We start from the raw sequence: 18,611 nt of genomic DNA on the forward strand, positions 1-18,611 counted from the left end.
ATAGGATAGGAAGAAATTTATGGTAAGTTATTGGCTCATGCGGTTATGAAGGATAAGTCCCACAACTGGCCATCTGCAAGCCACAGACCGAAGAAAGCCAGTGGTGTATTTCCAAGGCCTGAGAGCCAGAGAGCCACTGTTGGACACTCCATCCAGGTCTGAAGGCCTGAGAACCTGGAGCAGCAAGGGCAGGGGAAGATCAGCATTCCAGCTTAAGCATTCAGGCAGAGGTAATCCAGTCTTTCTTTGCCTTTTTGTTATTCTTAGGTCTTCTACAGATTAGATGAGGCCCGCTCACTGGGGAAGGCCATCTGCTTTATTCAGTCCACCAATTCAAATGCTAATCTCTACCAGACATACCCAGAAGCAATGTTTAACCAGCTATCTGGGCTTCCAATGGCCCATTCAAGCTAACCACATCAAATTAACTGTGGGATGCCACAGTACAGAAGGGAGATATGGCTGCTGCCTTCAGGGCTCACAAAAAACAGTCCGGCAGCAACTCGAGTAGCACATGTAGCAATAACACTATAAAAGAGACAGGTGGCTGTTGAGACGGTGACCAACGGGACAAGATCTATGTTAGCTTGGCGATGGGGCATCATGGTGGGGGAGAGACGAGGGGTAAGGCAGACGGGCTGAGGGCAGAGAAACCAGCAGCATTAGGGCCGTGTTAGAGGAACAGAGAGAGGGTCTGTATGTGACTGTCCATGGGTGGCGGAGAGGTTGGAAGTGAGTGGGAGACAGATGCAGGGCCAGATCACCATGGGCATTTGGGACCACTTGCAAGGAGTTCAGATTTTCTTCTGAATTTCAGGTAGCCTTTAGCCACAGTCTGGGAAGATGGTGGCAGAGTCTGTAAAGTCTCATCTCAAAGACCGTAAATGCTCACCTATATGATGTTAGAGAGACACAGCTCCTGTGCACGAGCACTGGAGGATGTTTTTGTATTTGCTACAAAAGGTTGTCACAGGGTATAAGGCTGACATCCAGCACGTGGCACGCTCTTGCCCAGCCCTGAATTCCGGTGTGTGTGACAAGCGACAAAAGCTTTTGCCTAAATATGGCCATGGAAATGTTCCGCAAAAATATATTCTACCTCTCCCAGAATTAAAACTCAGTTTATGAAGAACTTTCTCATTTATAAACTCATACATCACTCAATTAATTGATCATTTAGACAAATTACTATGGAGTGTCCAGTCTGGGTTAAGCCCTGCCCCGTGTGCTGCAGACGGTGAGAGGAGGAGGAGGTGGGAGGGAAATTACAAAGATGAAGAAAATGCGAAGTAGCTCATGGTCAGTTTTAAGACAGAATCAAAGGTCAGCAATGGAGAGGAAGGCAAGAAGGGGACAGCAGAGAGGGCTCGGCCATTTCTGGGTTCCAGATAAAAACCTTGGCCTTGCAGTGTGAGCCAGGTGCAAATCTGCCTCGGGGACCTGCTTGGTGCTGGGGAGCCCTTTGGGGCTGTAGCTTCTCTGGAGGTGTGGGAAGGATTATTCCCTAACTTTAGAGGTGAAGAATCAAGAACTTTCCACAAGACCACAGAGTGGGCAAAGGGCAGAGCTGGGACTGGCCCCTGGACTCGGAGGCCGTGGGTGTCTGTGCTCCAGGATAGAGCAAAAGTCCTAAGCCTTTAATGCCCTCAGGAGAGGACCCTCTCTAAATTGCAGCCTCTTTTCCTCTGGCCCCTCTGGTTCCATTATTATGGGGCTTCTTTGCTTAGGAGTCTGTATCATTGGCAAGGCCCTTAGAAGGGGTGTGGACTGGACCAACCAGATGGTGAGGCTCTAAGCTGAGAGGTGCTTCCATATTGTGAATAAATAAACATAGAGGACTGAGAAAAAGTATTGTTGATTGGGCACTCAGGCCCATCCCTATGGCACAAGTCATCAAAACAGAGTAGCCAGAACAGAGTGGGGGTTAAGTGTGTGTCTGCGTGTGTGTGTGTGTGCACGCATATGTGTGTGGTGTCTAGGATGAAGACCTCGGCGATCGTCCACTCAGAAGAGGTGGTAAGGGATGCAGGTTTTCACGGATGTAGGACTATCTGGGCAGAAAGTGGAAAGGCTGCTATATCAGTGAACATCTCAGGGATCCTCCTGGTCCAGGGATAAGAGGGCAGGGTTTGCTTCCGAGAAGAAGAGACTCTGCAGGTGAATCTCAGGTGTTTAACTCAGACGGAATTGCCCAGATGAACACAACACGAGGGTGGGTGGTTATGACATGATAACAATAGGTGAAAGGGGCTGCCAAGGGATGATTATAAAAGAAAAGTCCAGATCATATTTACAAAACTTGAAATGTATCTGTGCTCATCATAGTCGAAATAAATATTTAGGATTCACAGGGTTTTAGGCTTTTGGTTTTCCTTTATCCATGTTCAATCTGTCCACAATGATGGTATGATTGCTTTAAAGACTAACATTTCATGAGGATTTTAACATGTTTGATTCTGAAGATTTCAGACATCCCCAAAATCAATGAATGAATGATGACATTGCTATAGAACTAAGCAATTGCATGTTTGTGTCTTTTGCAGAAAGTTTGCCTCTTTTTTTCTTTATCATATGAAAGGAAATTATTGGAAGTGAACACGCTTACAAATTATCCTGTGTCTTTTTTATAAACATGCTGATCCTCTTGACAACACAATCCTTCTTGGCTGAAGTTAACAGTGTAGCTGCATCAGTCACTTATACAAACATTTTCCCACGTGGGTCACAAAGCCAACACATTCCAAAGCCATGAGTTCACCGCCCCCCGCCCCCCTGCCCCAACACTGATGTGGCTTTCCTAATTCTATTCCCGGAGTTAATGAGAGGGTAGAACTTGACTGGAAATCCTGGGTAACTCTTACTAGACCTTTTATTACCTGCAATTTTACTTCTTGCCCTTTTATCTCTTTACTCCAGGCTGTTGAGCAGCTGTTCTGTCCAACTGTTGGAGGTATCAACAGAGCAGAGCCCTTCTGCACAGGTGCCAGCTGCCATCCATCCCCTTCCAGTGAGGTCTGGGTGCTTTGCAGATATTACATGTGTTCCTTGCATGGGTTTTTATTATTTTCAATTTGTTCTGAAGGAATTGAGGCCCCAAGATAGCAGGCTACTTCTCACGATGGTAGCAAGTGAATAGCAGAGTCAGGATTTGGACGTGGGTCTGCTGGATCCCTAAATGTCTTTATATTTCATAGTGCAAAATTCTAAGGAGATTTGAAGATGGGAAATGCTAATTTATAGAATAGTTCTCTTTAAGATGTCGTTGGAGCAGTCATATCTGCTTGAATGCCAAAGCATACGATTAAGGCTTCTTTCCACCACCTCTGATAGGAATTTATCGTCCAAATTAGCACATGTACCTGTAAGCTAATTTTTAAAAAAGATATTATGTGCAAAGCTTGTATTCTAGCCTCTGAAATGACTAGTAGGTAAGATTTGAGCTAAAATCAATACAAGTGTAATATATGTATAATAACAAGCTAAGATCAATACAAGTATAATAGGGACCGGGTAGATATTTCTCTGGTAGCCAAGATACGAACAAAACCTAAATGTCTGTCAATGGATAAATGGATAAAGTAGGTGAGATATATATATATCTTGGAATATTATTCAGCCACAAGAGAGAAGGAAATCCTGACATTTGCAACAACATAGATGGAACATGAGGGCATTATGCTAAGTGAAATAAGCCAGACAGAGAAAGACATGTAACATCACTTATATGTGGAATCTAAAACAGCTGAACTCAGAGAAATAAAGACTGGAGTGGCGTGACTAGGGGCTGAAGGTGGAAAAAATGGGGAGATGGCCAAAGGATACAAGGTTAGCAAGTTGGGGGTTCTAATACGCAGCATGGTGATTATAGCTAATAATACTATGTTATATACTTGATAGTTGCAAAGAGAATAGATCTTAAATATTCTCACCACCCACAAGAGGTGGTGGTTATATGATGCAATGGAGATGTTAGCTAGTGCTGTGGTGGCAATCACATTGCAATAGTAAATGTACCCAGTGAACACGTACACCCTAAACTGACGTTATGTTATATGAGAACTATATTTTAATAAAGCTGGAAACAAAACAATCAAAACAAAGAGAGGATAATCTGTAAAACTATTGGCAAAGATTCACAGGATTTCTTTCCTGGGGAAAAAATATATGATCGTAGTCAGTGGTGATAGAATGTGTACTTAGACTTGACTTCAAAAGTCTCGTTTGAACTTTCCATGACTACCTCTTTTGAATAAATCTCCCTCAAGGTTTAAGCATTTCTCTAGATTAACTCAGTGGGTTATTGAGCTGACTCATAGGGAGAAAGGAGGTTACATTTTTGCTATTGCAGTACGTGAGAAATTAAACCCAACACCACTCACTGTGCTTGAATACTTATCATTGACCTCAAATTCTGAGATTTATTTAACTGCAAGATCAGAATTAAGTTTTTTTTTTTTTTCCTGGTTGAAATTTTAAAAGAATTTCATAAGGCAGTGTGACATAGTGTACAGAATCTAGACTCATAGACAAGTGAGAAGTGCTGGTGGGGAAGGGTAGGGTGGGCAGTGAACACAGGTACTTCTTTTAGTCTGGAACTGAGGTCCAGATCGTAAGTCGTTGTTCCAGGCCAACCTGCTGCATGTGGACGAGGCCCTGGAGCTGAGCTCTTTCTTGGCCTGGTCCTGGTCTGCCGGGTCAGCGTAGAAAAGGAGTGCTGCTGCATTAGTGAACCCACTGCATTACGTACAAACCGAACAAACCGCTCCTGACTTTGATCCCTCTGTGATCTAGGCCAGCAATTGTCAATCCTGGCTGTGTATGGAAATCACCTGAGGAGCCTTAGAAAATACTAATGCCTGCTCCCCACACCCCAAGAGGTTGTGATGCAGTTGGTCTGGGATGCTGCCTTGGCATAAAAATTTTAAAAAACTCTCAAGGTGATTATACTGTGTAGCTGGTATAATGTGGATTGAGAACCACTGACCCAGGAAGTAGACAGCCATGAATTCAGTAACTTATCAAGTAAAAAAGAGGCTGGCTAGAACAAGGCTATCCTGAGAGATTGCCAAATCCTGCCTGCTGGTGGACTTTTCCCAGAGAACCTCATCTCTGCAAGTTATCAAAGGCTCTCTATCTTGTCAGTGTGGTTTGAATTTTCTAAGGCATGGTGGGCATAAGAACAGCTGGCCCTTGAACAATGTGGGGGTTGGGGCACTACCCCTGCATCCTCCATATATAATTTTTTGACACTTACAAACCTAACACTTACAAACCTGCTGTTGACCGGAAGCCTTACTGATAACATAAACAGTCAATTCATATTTTATATGTTATATTACATATTGTATGTATTCTTATAATAAAGTATGCTAGAGAAATGAAAATGCTATCATAATCAAGAGAAAATATACTTACAGTATTTTTTGGAAAAGAATCTGCGTATAAGTGGCCTCATGCAGTTCAAACCTTGTTAAAGGATCAGCTGCCATGTAAATGTAGTCACTTTCATTCAATTGGCAGAGCTTTAAACATTTGCTCTGTTCAAGCTAAGGAGAAAGAGCCAGGCTTTAAGCATTGGACTGTGTATCGGGGAGAGAACTGAAATGCTGCAAAATGGGGGTTGCCCATGCCATCGGGAGGGGAAGGTGAAGCCCACGGTTCAGAGAGGGGAGATAACTGACTTTTCGCCCAGTCAAAGGGGTGAGAAGACCTAGCACACGCCTTGGAAGGAGTATCAGAATTTAGGGTGGGTTTGCAAGGATGAGGAGGAGGGAACTGAGTTGGAGGAGAAAGATGGACAGACAACATTCTGGGTAGAGGGAAGAGTCAGTGATGGGGAACCATCAAGGGGATTGGGGTGGTGTTTGACCGAAGCCAAGAAGCATCAAGGGCCAGGAGGGAAACTGTCTAAAAGGTAGGATCCAGGGAGATCAAGGTGGGTCTGGAACGTGAGATCCAGTTGTCTGGGGTTTATCCTGGAGGCAGTGGGCAACCCTGCCTGGAAGGTTTTGATGGCGAAAACTAAAGAACAGGGTAAGTCCGAGATTGCCCAGCACTCTTTATCTGGCTAGTCTGGATTGTGTGGAAGAAAAGCATATTGTTTCTAATGCTGTGGTTTGTCAGGGTGGACAAGAAGCCTGTGAGGTTACACACGTCGGTTTTCATTGGGTTTATTGCATGGGGTGGTTCAGACTTTTTCTAGTTGTTGCCTTATTCATCTCTTCCCTTTTCTCTAACTTCGAACACTTTCCTTGTCCCTCCCCAGCCCTCTTGAGGAAGAAATTGAAGAGCTTTCCCCTCTTCTCACACACAGAATGGTGGTGTCTCTATCAGTAACAGTGAAAACTCTGAGTCTGAAAAGATCGTGCAGCCATTAAGAGGTTTGATGGTGAGCACGGCATTACTTAATGATTTTTGCCACATTGACTCTTCAGTAAATATGGTAACTGCTTCTTTTCTCCCTTCTTTTCAAAATAACAAATATAAAATATAAAGGTCAGCCAGGTTTTGGTGTAAATGGCCAATGCACTTCTGTAAATGATGTTTCTGGATTAATTTTATTACATCTCAGTGCTCCTAGGTGTATTTTGGGAATTTTCTTTATAAGAAAGTCTATAAATGCTGCTAGTGATGCAGAAAGGGGACTAGATAGAGATCGATTTCCTGGAGTTGCAATCACTTTGTTTAAGTGTGATTTTAAAGTATTAAAAAGTATTCATGAAGTGCTTTGCACTGTGTTAGGTTAGAGGGTACAAAAAAACGTTTGTGTCTTCCAAACATCTTGGGTTCATTTTTTTCTCCCATTGGAAGAAATAGGTGAAATCACATTAGCAGACTTTCTATACTTGGTCCTAGTGTTTTCTTTAGGAGCAGGCTAGCATTTTTCTAGATAAAATTTGCATGTGTATAGTTTCTCAGTTCTGCTTCTTACTGTTCTCAGTGACCACAGGTTTCTACCCCCTCTTCCAGACTTTGCCATGAGAGCTAAGCTCCTGCTTCCTCCTTTGCCTCCTTCTGTGGGCTCTTCCTGTCAGTCACAGGACATCTTCCGTGCCCCAGCTACGTGGCAAATGAGCTCCACTGCCCACTGTCCCGGTCTAGCCTTGCTTATTCTTTGGCTTATGAGTCCAGTCTTGATCCTTGACCCTTGGGATGTAAAGCTCAGTTTAATGCATTCCAAATAAACTCCTTTTCTCTCTGTACCTGGCACAGTTTTTCACCACATATTTTCATCTATTAATAGATGATAGGTCATAGTTACTTGGCAGCACTTTTTTTTTCCCATTGTGCATATTACAATTAATAACATTTTAGCTTAAGCTATTGAGAGTTTAAGCATGGACTTAAACTCTCTTCTGAAGTTTAAACACCAGCATTAGCTTCTTTGTTCTTTCCTCCATCTTCTGCTCCCTGAAGTAATGGGTGCTTCTCCTTCCAAGGTATGAAGCCACTGGGCAACCAGAAATAATTAAAGGGTGACCAGGAAAGAACACACATTTGTTTCATATGTTCAAAACATGTGATTCCCAGCACAGAAGATCACCCTTTGAATCACTAGAAGTAAGACTGGACCGCCTTACTGCAATGAACTGGCTTCTATGCTATGCTCTGGAATATAGCTAAAGAAAAAAATGTGTCCATCTCAAAGAGGCCTGGCCTGCTATGGAGCAAGACATAAGGCCTCCCAGATAATGGGACAGTGCCCTCTCAGACCATGAAGTCACAGCACCTGAGAGGCCTTGGTGCAGGGTGAGGATGAAGGCCTCTGAGACTGATGGTGTTAAGCACTAGGATCCCACTCCTGCCTCATTCCTTGATCATTAAGACAACTTCTGAAGGCATCTTGGTTTCCCAATGTGTCCTTCCTGGAGAAGAAAACATGCTGTGAGTGAATAGCAACAACTTGTTCCTTTGGCAGTGATAGGTTTTATTTTAAACTGAGAAGTTGAAATTCCCTTCTAGACTTACACATCTGTCTCATAAGAACATTATGAGTTTAAGATGCTGAGAGGCCTGAATTCCAGGGTCTGTATGATGAGAGCCAAGCCTTAGAGACAAGTGACTCCACAGGTAAGGCCATCTTCAAACCTGGGTTTGAAGGAGGGGGGCTTTAGTGTCAGTTCTCTTCCCAGTCCAATTATTCGCCCAAAAGACAAGCCATGAATTGAAGCCGCTGGTCTAAGCTCCTATGTAAATACCTCTTCTGGGCCTTTGGGTGTGGCAGCCTTGGAGATGGCTGATTGATGAGTTGGGCTTTGGCTTTCTTTGCTCTGCTCCCTCCCATGTTCAGGCGAGAAACACTTTGCTCCAGGTCTCCATCTTTTGATGTCCCTTTCGCTGAGTCAGCTCCCTACCTACTTTGGAAGGATCCAGGACAGATAAGTTATCCTAAAACTAAAGGCCCGCATATATGCATTGATAGGGCATGGGGAGACAAAATAAACATGGCCAAGAGGATGATAACTGGTTGTGAAAACGAATTGGGGCAAAGAAAATGAGGTATTATTGAATGGAAAGGTCGAAAACTACTGAAATCAAGTGCAAGGACTTTCAATGTGCAGAGTAAAATGATTCCTCCCCTTCTCCTTCCTTCCCTCCCTCCTATAAATTATTTAAAATGCACTTAGCACATGCAGGCTTTCTTCCAGACAGTGATAATACAATAGTGAACAAAATAGAACAAAACTCTACCTTCATGGTGTTCACATTATAGTAGAGGCAAACGGTTAATGAACAAGATCACAAAGTAATACAGTAAGCTAGATAATGACACGAGCTATGAAATACCAATAAGGACTTCAGATATGGTAGACATGTGTGTGCATGTGCGTGTGTGTGCACATATACATGTGTGCGTGTGACATTTAATGGCTTGGGATACCTATTTTGCAATGAGGAGGGGGATTGCTTTCGCAATAGTGATCTGAAGTTTAGAAGTGTAGGGAGAATGGAAAAGAGGTATTGCCTTTGTCAAGACAGGAAATGATTCAACAATGAAAAACAAAGAGAAACAGAACCACTTCGGCATGGTAGTAATTAAATTTCTGTGTTTACGTAAGGAATATTGAGAAACTTCTGGTTGCAAGCTGACCTTTTATTTCCTTGAAGTTTCTCGTTATCTTTGACTACCATTTAGATTTCAGTTCCTGATAATTCTTCACGATATTGACTTAAATTTACTGTCCTATCACTCAGACACCAAGTTATTTATACATTTCACACTTGGTTGCTTTAGACTTGAGTGAGTGTGTAGAAATACCCTGCTTTTTAAATGTATGTTTTGTTTGATCTTTTTGGAATGAGGAATTTAGCAGCTGTGGTGACTAGTGTGACTCTTTTAGCCAGAAATACCAATCTACTCTTTGCCAGAAAACTCCCCGTTCCAAAATGACATCACATTAGGAGTTTATGTCTAATACAGCTTCAGTAATATTTGCTTATTTGTATAATATGATTCAGTTAAAATACTGTCAGGTACGTTAATTATCTGTAATTTTCTCAATAACTCTCCAAAGTAACTGGGCAGGAATTTTTATATCCATTTCATAGGTTCGAAAAGCTTGAGTAGTTTCCCCGAACATCACTAATGTATGGCATATAACGAATATCTCTGCCATTGACTATGTGTCAGATGATTTTTAACTGCTTTTTACATATTAATTTATTCAGTTCTCACAACAATCCAATAAAGTGGGGACTATTAATAACATTAAATCTACCGTTAAGGAAACTGAGACACAGAAGTTCAGTGACTTGCTCAGCACTGCATAGCTGGGCTCCAACCTATGGCAGCTACTACATACTTTAGGCTGTTTTTCATTTTAAGGGTCTCTATACACTTTTAAAAATTATTGAGAACTTTAAAGAGATTTATTTGTATCAATAATAAAATAAATTTTTATTGATCATTTAAGAGTAACAATGAATGCATTACCTGTTAACAGAAATAACATCTATTTTTGTAAAAATAATTATATTTTGAAAACAAAAAAATTAGAAATACATCATTTAGCTTCCAAAAATGTACACTCATGAGAGAATGTGTGTGAAGAAGGCACACACCATCCTTAAATTATTTTCAAAGTAGTTTTGACCTTGTGGGCCCCTGAAAGGGTCTTAGGGACCTTTGAGAGTCACTCATGTAGAATAACTTTTTCTCCTTAACATTTTTAAAATACTTTTAGAATTTCCTCTCAACTTCTCCTTCAGGATGCCTGTATTCAAGCAATCACAATTGCTAATAATTTGTCCTTCAAAAGTCTTGGGTTTGGCAAACTTGGAGATAGAGGATTGGGCTCTTTAGACTTCATAGTTCTCCCTTCTTCCATTTTTCCCTTCCCTTCTTTCCTCCATCATTCCTTTCCTTCTTTCTATCTCTCTTTCCTTCACAATTGTTCTTTCCTTTCTAAGTCAAGTGGCGCAAGCTTGAGAGTTTTTCCATTCAGGCTAGTGCCTCACAACTGGCTCCTCTGCCTCTAGGACCAAAGTTGTCCTTTACCTGATGTCATTCACAATTTACTTCCTCAAAAGTCTTGGTCCTTAGGTTCGAATCCCACCCTCGTCACAAAAAAAAAAAAAAGCCTGGATTTGGCCAACATTTATTAATTCTGTGTTATGTTTTATAAATATTTCAAAACTTTTCCAACTAAAATTAAAAACTTTTTGCGATGTGCAAAAAATTTTTGATATGGTTACGGCTGACTGTCATATTTATGAACTTCAGAAACTATGTAGCAGACTTCTGCTACAAACCAAGATTGAACAATAGGGCCTGGATTCACTTTTGCATCAGAGACAACCTCCCAAATTGTGTAAAATACATGAAACTAGGGCATTTAAGATGTTGGACATCAGCCAGCGAAGGAGAGTGATCTCTAAGAGATAGGAACCAAATGAGGTGAGCCCTACAATTGCTTCTGCTTATTAACTTGAGAGTTGCCAGGCCATGGAAGAGTGTCCATCCATTTCCATAGGGAAGGGGGACCCAAGCACAACTCAGCAAACTTCCTGAATTGATGAGACAGAGCTGAGAGCCAAGGGTGTCTGAGGCAGCTCCAGTTCATGGGAAGAATGTTGGAGAGCACACAGCTGTAACAAGAAAACTTCAGATCTGCAAAGAGAAATAAGACAGATTGAAACAGAAAACAATTAAGTAGAAAACAAAAATACAATAGAGAAAATCAAGGACACTAAAAGCTGATTCTTTGAGAAGATCAATAAAATTAACAAATCTTTAGCCAGAATGATTAAGAATAAAAGACAGAGACAGAAACATCAATAGTAGGAATTAGATGATATCACTGCACTACACTACAAATTTTGAAAGAATAATAACAGAATGTTAGGAACAAAATTACGCAAAAAAGCATTGGCACTGAAGTGAAATGGATAAATTCTTTGAAAGATACTCAAGAAGAAATAGATAACTTGAATAGCCCTCTATCTATTAAAGAAATTGAATTTGTAGTTAAAAATCTTTCCACAAAGAAAACTTTAGGCCCAAATAACTTTCTTGGTGAATTCTATCAAACACTTAAGGGAGAAATTATATCAATTCCATACGAACTCTTCCAGAAAATTGAGGAGGAGTAAATTCTTTCCAACTCATGAGTTCTTCCCAACTCTACGAGGCTAGCATTACTTGGATATCAAAACCAAACAGGAGATTACAAGAGGAAAAACTACAGACCAATATTTCTCATGAGGGAAAGTATGAGCAGGTATGATTTAGCTGAACAATGAAAGACAGACTGAATGAAAACATGGTTGATCGAAAGAAAAGGGGAAGGTGTGAAGAAGATTTCTGTTCAGGTATAAATGTAAAATGAGCAGAATATCTATTCTAGATGAAAACTAGCTAGCTGGAGAATGATGCCTGTTCCAGAGGCCCTGAATTGTCTAAATTTTAGAGCAGCAATGTCCATTAGAACAGTTCGCAGTGGTAGAGATGTCTATGGCTGGGCTGTTCAATATGGTAGCCAGTAGTGATGTGTGGCTAGTGTGACTAAGGAACTGGGTTTTTAATTTTATTTAATTTTAAATATTTAAATAGCTTCATGTTTCTAGAAGCTACACCTATTGGAGAGGGCGGATCTAGAGGAATATGAGAGAGAATCCTTGGAGCCACCTTCTGAGAGCCCATGCATAAATCACACTCAAGAGATCTGTGTTTCCTACCGAAAGTCTGGTCCAATCTGGATCCCGAATCTTTACGCTGCTATTGGGGAATTGAGACAATAGGCTTCCGCTTTTGCTACTCAAGGCCCAGTGGCATTGGCCTCCTCTGAGGACAATACCAGCTGCATTCTAGATCGTAAGCTGAGGTCATCAACAGGTCTAACTAACCCAGAGTAGAAACAGATCAGCACCCACCATCCAGGCTCTTAATTCAGTGATTTACTTATGAGGATGTGAGAGGCAAAGAAGGAATCAGTGCTACTATGTACTCTTCTTCCATCCCTTGAACCCAAGGCAGAGAGCTTTCCCGATTCCTGTCTCTCTCAGGGCAGTCATGCAATTACTGTTGGATAGAAGTTCACCTGCTGCTAAGGTATCGCCCAGTTATTTGTTCAAAGGAAAGATGAGAAAGAGGAAGTGTTAAGTGTTAACATAATCTTTGGACATTAGGTAAGTAATTCAATAAATATGGCATTCCCGAGTCTGACCAGATTTTTCTTCTGCTTTTGTTGTCAGAAGTAGTGACTTGCTTTTTACTCTCCCAAGTATTTTTGCTGGTGGAGGCTTACTTCTCACGGGTTGCACTGCTTCTTGGAAAATCATTGAATAATAACACTAGACACTAAATCATTCCTGTAGTTAGCATTTGCTGAAAAGTATAAGGTTAGAGCTACTTCTTCTTTTATTCTAAAAATGCTTGCGTCTAAATATTCTAAGAGTGTGTACAGATAAATCTCTTTGACCAAGTCCTAGCTCTCATTTCTCCTTTGTTTGCTGGTGAGATAATCATAATAATAATGTCAAGGAAGTCCTCCATACCTCTGGGCAGTGTTCACAGGTGATGCTGCCATTTAATTCTGAGATACCTTGCTTGCTAGGCTGATTCTATATGGTACAGGATGGGCCATGGAGAATCATGACACATTTTTGAGTATGATCATTGCTTTGCTTATCAACAAACTCAGTGACTTAAAACAATAATGTATTATTATTGTTCATGGTTCTGTGGGTTGATGAGACTCTGCTGGGTGGTTCTCCTTTGGGGCCTCTCCTATGGACGTAGTTGGAAAGCTGCTGGTTAGGGTCGACAGACTTGATATCCAAGATGGCGTGCTCCCATGCCTGGAGTTGGTTCTGGCTGTCAGCTGGGGCTGCGGACTGGCATACTTCCATGTGGCCTCCACGTGGCTTGGGATTTCTGATAGTACAGCAGCTTAGGATAGTAATACTTCTTACATGGCAGCTTTGGGCACCAAGAATGAATATTCCAAGAAGCCCAGGAAGAAACTGGAAGGTTTTTGAATATCTGGCCTCAGAAGTCCCTAAAAGTCAATTCTACCTCATTCTATTGGTTGAAATTGGTTGTGTTAAGTCACTGAGGCTAGCGCAGTTTTCAAGGGAGGTGATGAGACTTCACCTCCTAATTGAAGGAGGAGCAAAGAATTTACAGCCATCTTTAATCTATTATATTAAAAGGAAACAACTTAGAGAAAATAAATTGGCAGTTATGTTCATAAAGGATCAAAGAACTGAAAGGCTGAAACATGAAAGTCTGGATTTTGGTAGGTGCTTGTGGAAAAGGGAAAGTGACAAAACTTAGAATTACAGAAACTTGAAGAGAACCAAAGACGGTGAAACTGTAGAATTACAAGGGAAAAAACATTATATTTAGAAATGAATATAAAGAAGGCAATACTTCTATGTGTCTCACATACGACTAAGCACAGAGGTTGTGATGGGCCTTTCTTGGATGACGTGGGTAAGCTGGTAATGGCTGCCTTTTGCTTGGTGATGGATGGTTTGGTGCTTTAAGTTTCAAGTGTCAAAGCAGTCATCATATGAAAGACAGATGGCATAAGAAAGAGGCCACCAGTCCAGTTCTGTTAGGTGCAAAGGTTCTTTGAGGATCCCAATTCATTCTCCTCTGGAACTTGCTGTGCTGTTTCCGTATTAGCATGAGGAAAACCTGGTGCAAGACACTTCTTTCAGTCATTTGCCTCACTGAGCATGATTAAAGCTGCAATTAGAACAAATGTTGGCAGGGCTGCCTGCCATGTCCGTCTTTTCTTGCTCATCTCCCAAAGAGGTGAAGAAATAGTCCATTGCCCATGGCAATCTATCATATTTTACACTTTCTCAACAGCTCTCACATCCAGTACACATGTGGCTTTCTGACTTGTCCAGGTCTTGCACAATCAGAGGAGTCTGAATAGAAAGATGATCCTAAAAGTCCACATACAACTACTAGGAGAAATAAAGAGTGTTGAGTTGATAAAAACTGAGAAGTTGAAGTGATGAGAAGTAATAAGATACATAGATTTAAAAAAGTGGTTTTTTGGAGGTCAGTAGATGGAAAATGTGTAAAAGGTTCAGAAAATGAGGCTGTAGAAGGAAGTCCATCTAGGACAGTGGTTTTTAAATCTATCTCAGGGAACACTGTGGTTCTGTGAGCGGTTACTGGCAGTTTCATAAATATCAAAAAATAGACTTAGCAAGAATCACAGAATTGCTTTCTTGCAATTCTGTGTGCAAGAATGTAATCTTTTTTATTTCCCACAATTAAAATCAATTTAGCTCATGAATCCTCATTTCCATCTAGGCCAGGAAAAAAAAAAATCTTGCCATTTCAGTGTTGTTGAGCCTCCACTGGTTCAAGATTCAGTCTCTTTGGGGACCCAGCACAATCTATTCAGAATTCTTCCTTTTCCAAAGCCCTTTTTGTCTCTGGGTGGTCACTGAGTTCTTTGGTGGTGGTGGAGGCGAAGGGCATGGGCAGCTTAAGCCTCATCTTGGCCTCCAGGGAGAGCCAGGTCTGTTACTCCTACATCACTCTCTGCCCTGGTCTCAGCATCACACCAAAGGCCTTGCAGACCTCAGCTGACATCACTGCTCACCGACAAGGGCTCTTCTCGATGTTGGTCTGCTCAGCCCTTTTGCAGTCCCCTTTAAGGACTTGGAGACTCTGAATACCCTGGAAAGCAGTGGAATTGGTTAAATAGCTTGTTCTGAAGCTCAGGCAGTTCCTCTGTCAGGACTGTGCCTTGACCCAGACCATGCTGGACACAGGACTTTAGAATGACATTGGTAGTGTCAAGTGTTATGCCCTGGGGATCCCAATAATGCCCCTCTCTTCCAGGATTCCCATCAGTCTCCTGTCTCAGGAGGAGGCCAGGGTTCCTCTTGTTTGGAGGTGCTGGAGAATGGCGGCACTGTGCCATCTCTGAGAGACTTTTCAGGGTTGATAAACACCGTCAGCTCTACTCTGTTCTTCTCCCCAGCTGTTGGTCAACTCTGCTCCTTCGAGTGGGAAAACCCATATCTTTACATTACCATAGATTCTTTTAAACTCAGTGGTTTATAATCTAAACTCTATGTTCAAAGTTCTCCAACACTATGGCTTTGAGGAATTCAATAAAACAAGCCCCAAAATGCTTCCTCTTGAAAGTTTTCAAGCCAGTGTTCATGTTTATAATGGACAATCCTTCAAAATGTCCTGTCGCATAAGCCACAGGAAATGTTTTATGTTTCAGATCATCAGATCATTTTAGACCGGTCAACATGACTTTGTTTCATGTGCATTATGAGAAATACCTAAGAGGGTTCCATGATCTGAGCAGCTTGACATGTAGGGGAAGACTGAAAACGCTCAAGGAGTATAGTCTCTTAAAGAAGATGTCCCAGGGGTAGCAGACAGTCAAGTCTTTCAAATGAAGAGTTTTAGAGGTGAGACAGTAGTGAGGGAGGCACAATCTAGAAGGTGTCCTGAGTCTACAGATGGTATTTCTGTTACCCATAAGTTTTTGTCCAACAACTGTTACCATCTTCAAGAAGTGATGTGTCTTACACTGAAGCACACACTCACATTCAGAGCATTTGTGTGATGCTGAGACCAGGGCACAGAATGACATAGGAGTAACAGTCTGCCCCTCATGAAGCCTCCAACCCAGGGAGTGGAGCAAGACAGGTGGACACCTAAGTTACCTAGGAAAGGAAACGAAGGGAGGAGAGTCAGGGAAAGTGGTCAGCATGGTTGAGTGAGGGTGGAGGTGAATTCAAGGTCCCAGACAGAAGAGTGGTTATGGGTGGGGAGGTCTTCAAACCCCATCCCCATTTGTAGGGAGAAGGTGCTTGAGAATCCTACCTGGGTCTAGGTGCCCATGTTTTTAACAGGGCAGTTGGAGTAAGGGTGGGTGTGAGGCATCAGAATGTAAAGAAAAATAAAAGATAAGTGTAATTTTTATTTCCTTATTATTTTATTGCACAAATCAATTTTACTTGCTACTTGAAAACTATTTAAAAACCTTCATTACCTAAACAGTAAGATGAATTTATGTTCACCAACATACAGCTTCTGGGCTAGCTCTGCACCGTTGGGGCAAGCCCACCTCTTTTAGGATTCATTGACTTGGAAGCACTGCATCGAAGCAGCTTCAGGTGAAGGGTTCTAAATTAGGGCACCACTGGGGGGCTCCAAGGGACAGTTGTTTACAACCCTGGCTGCATAGGGGAATTGGCTGGGAGCTTTACAAACAGTGGCATTTGGGCTCCAGTCCCAGAGGTTGTGACATGGCTTGAAGATAGTAACAGTGCTGGTCCAGATCTGCCCCAGGAATCCTTGTGTGTAGTCAAGGTTTTGAGAACCAGCACTCTAAAAAGGGACACTAAGAGATGGAACTTCTGATTCAGATTTGAGTCTGTGCCCCTGAGAATGAGGAACCATAAGAGCGTTGAAACTAGATTAAAAAAAAAAAAAAAAAAAAAAAAGGATAACAGTCAACATGCCAGGCCACAAGGCAGCGTTGGGGCTGACAATTATTGTGGCTTATTCCTTTATGCTTTCTTCCAGCCCAGAATTATGTGGGGTGGCCCAGTGTACCTCAATCCCTTGGAGATATCAAGGGATAGGGTAGGGAAATAAGCGCCTGCCCAGCCTGGAAGGAATACAGTAAGGGATGGTGTGTTCTGTTAGGAAGGAAGCAAACATTTATTTATTCAGTGCCTCCTCCAAAGATGGTCCAGTAAGTCCTCCAAACAAGCTTAGCTCCAGTCACTTGTTGGAGGCACAAAGTGGCAGAGGAAGAGCAAGCTTCAAGCTCCTGGCTGTTGGGCTTGGAGCCCAAGCCAGCCAGCCACTGCCAGGACCTGGGCATCCTTCCCTCCCTGCACTGTGAACCTGGCCATTCATCGTGGCATTTCTCTGAGTAAGAACAAACTCTCATTTGCAAAATGAGCTGGTAGGGGTAAGTGGGTTTTAAGCTGAAACTTATAATACCTGGTCTGGCCAAGAAGCCTGATATCAAAGTTGTACCACCTCTAAGCTGCTTTTTCATTTGGGCGCATAGCAATAACAATAAAAGCGTCAGGTGACTCTAGTGTAGTATCGACTCTGTGCCAGGCAGTGGTTTACAGTAACTGCTCATTTAATCTTCCCAAACATTCCGTGAGATGGGAGCCATTATGATCCCCTTCACAGAAGAGGAAACGGACGTACAAAGAAGTGAGTGACTTGTTCAAGTTCACTGAGCCAGTCAGTCTGAGAGATCTAGGACGGTGTCTCTTCTCTCAGGCTCTGGGTACAAAAGTGTGTTTGCCTCGGGGTCTCATGTCCAGGACCCCACCGCTGGGTTGCAGCCAGGTCGCGATGTCTACGTGAGTAGTCTCAACTCTCTTTGGGTGGCATTGCTGTCGTTGTCCCTCCAGGAGCTGGGTCGTGGTTTGGGAGTGTGCGGCAGCCTCCCAGTGCCCAGTGGAGCGCGGGCCCCACGGGAATGCCGGGCTCAGGGCAGCGTGGTGTAGAGATCCGGGCGGGGGTGGGGCATCAGGCCAGCTGACTCGCAGCCCGCAGTCTGTCCCTGCAGAGCGGTCTCCGCCCAGCTGCCCGCCCCCGCGCCGTCGGGGCTGGAGCCGGAGCCGCGCCCCGCAGTCCCGGCGCGCAAGGCGGGCGCTGCTGGTGCTCGCGGCCCTGAGCCCGCTGGGAGCGAGCGGTGGCGGCCGGAGGAGCGAGCGCGGCCCGGCCAGCGCCCCTAGAACCGGCGGGAATGTGACGGCCGTGCGCCGAGCCCGGAGCACCCTCGCTCTGTATCCTGGGCGGCGGGCAGGGCGGGCTGCGACCCCGCACGCCCCACGGGACTCATCGAGGTAGGAGAACGCTGGAGCTGGCGGGGCTGGGTCGCGCGTGGGGGCCTGACTGTGGCTTGGACATCTTCGCGATGTCAGCTTTTCTTCTGCAGCGCGTAGAAAGCGTGTTTTCTAAATTGCCCTTGGCCGTCAACTTGTGTAGGAAGGTGATGGCGGTTTAATCTGTGGGGTTCTTTTTTGTTTGTTCGATTTTATTCATGTTTGGAGCAGGATAGAGGTTGTTCAGATCCCTTTTTGGGGAACTTGCTGGTGGCTCTGGAGGTCTGTCTCTGTCTCTCTCTGTCTCTCTCTGTCTC

General features: G+C 43.1%; 1 protein-coding gene across 7 annotated transcripts in view; it reads left to right on the top strand.

The window, feature by feature from the left end:
* The window catches only part of IL1R1 (interleukin 1 receptor type 1), a 58,598-nt gene that overhangs the window by 4,679 nt on the left and 35,308 nt on the right, over window positions 1–18,611 (top strand). For 4 of the 7 annotated variants that reach the window (XM_025039096.1, XM_015596293.2, XM_006920783.3 and 1 more), the window contains exon 1: window positions 18,081–18,315. The exons of the other annotated variants lie outside the window; for them this stretch is intronic. The gene's annotated coding sequence lies outside the window, so the exon portion shown is untranslated. Of the gene's footprint in view, window positions 1–18,080; window positions 18,316–18,611 lie in introns of those variants that run through there. 7 annotated transcript variants of the gene reach the window in all.

This window comes from Pteropus alecto, unplaced genomic scaffold (genome assembly GCF_000325575.1).
Source record: "Pteropus alecto unplaced genomic scaffold, ASM32557v1 scaffold288, whole genome shotgun sequence".
In the NCBI taxonomy this organism is placed as follows: Eukaryota; Metazoa; Chordata; class Mammalia; order Chiroptera; family Pteropodidae; genus Pteropus; species Pteropus alecto.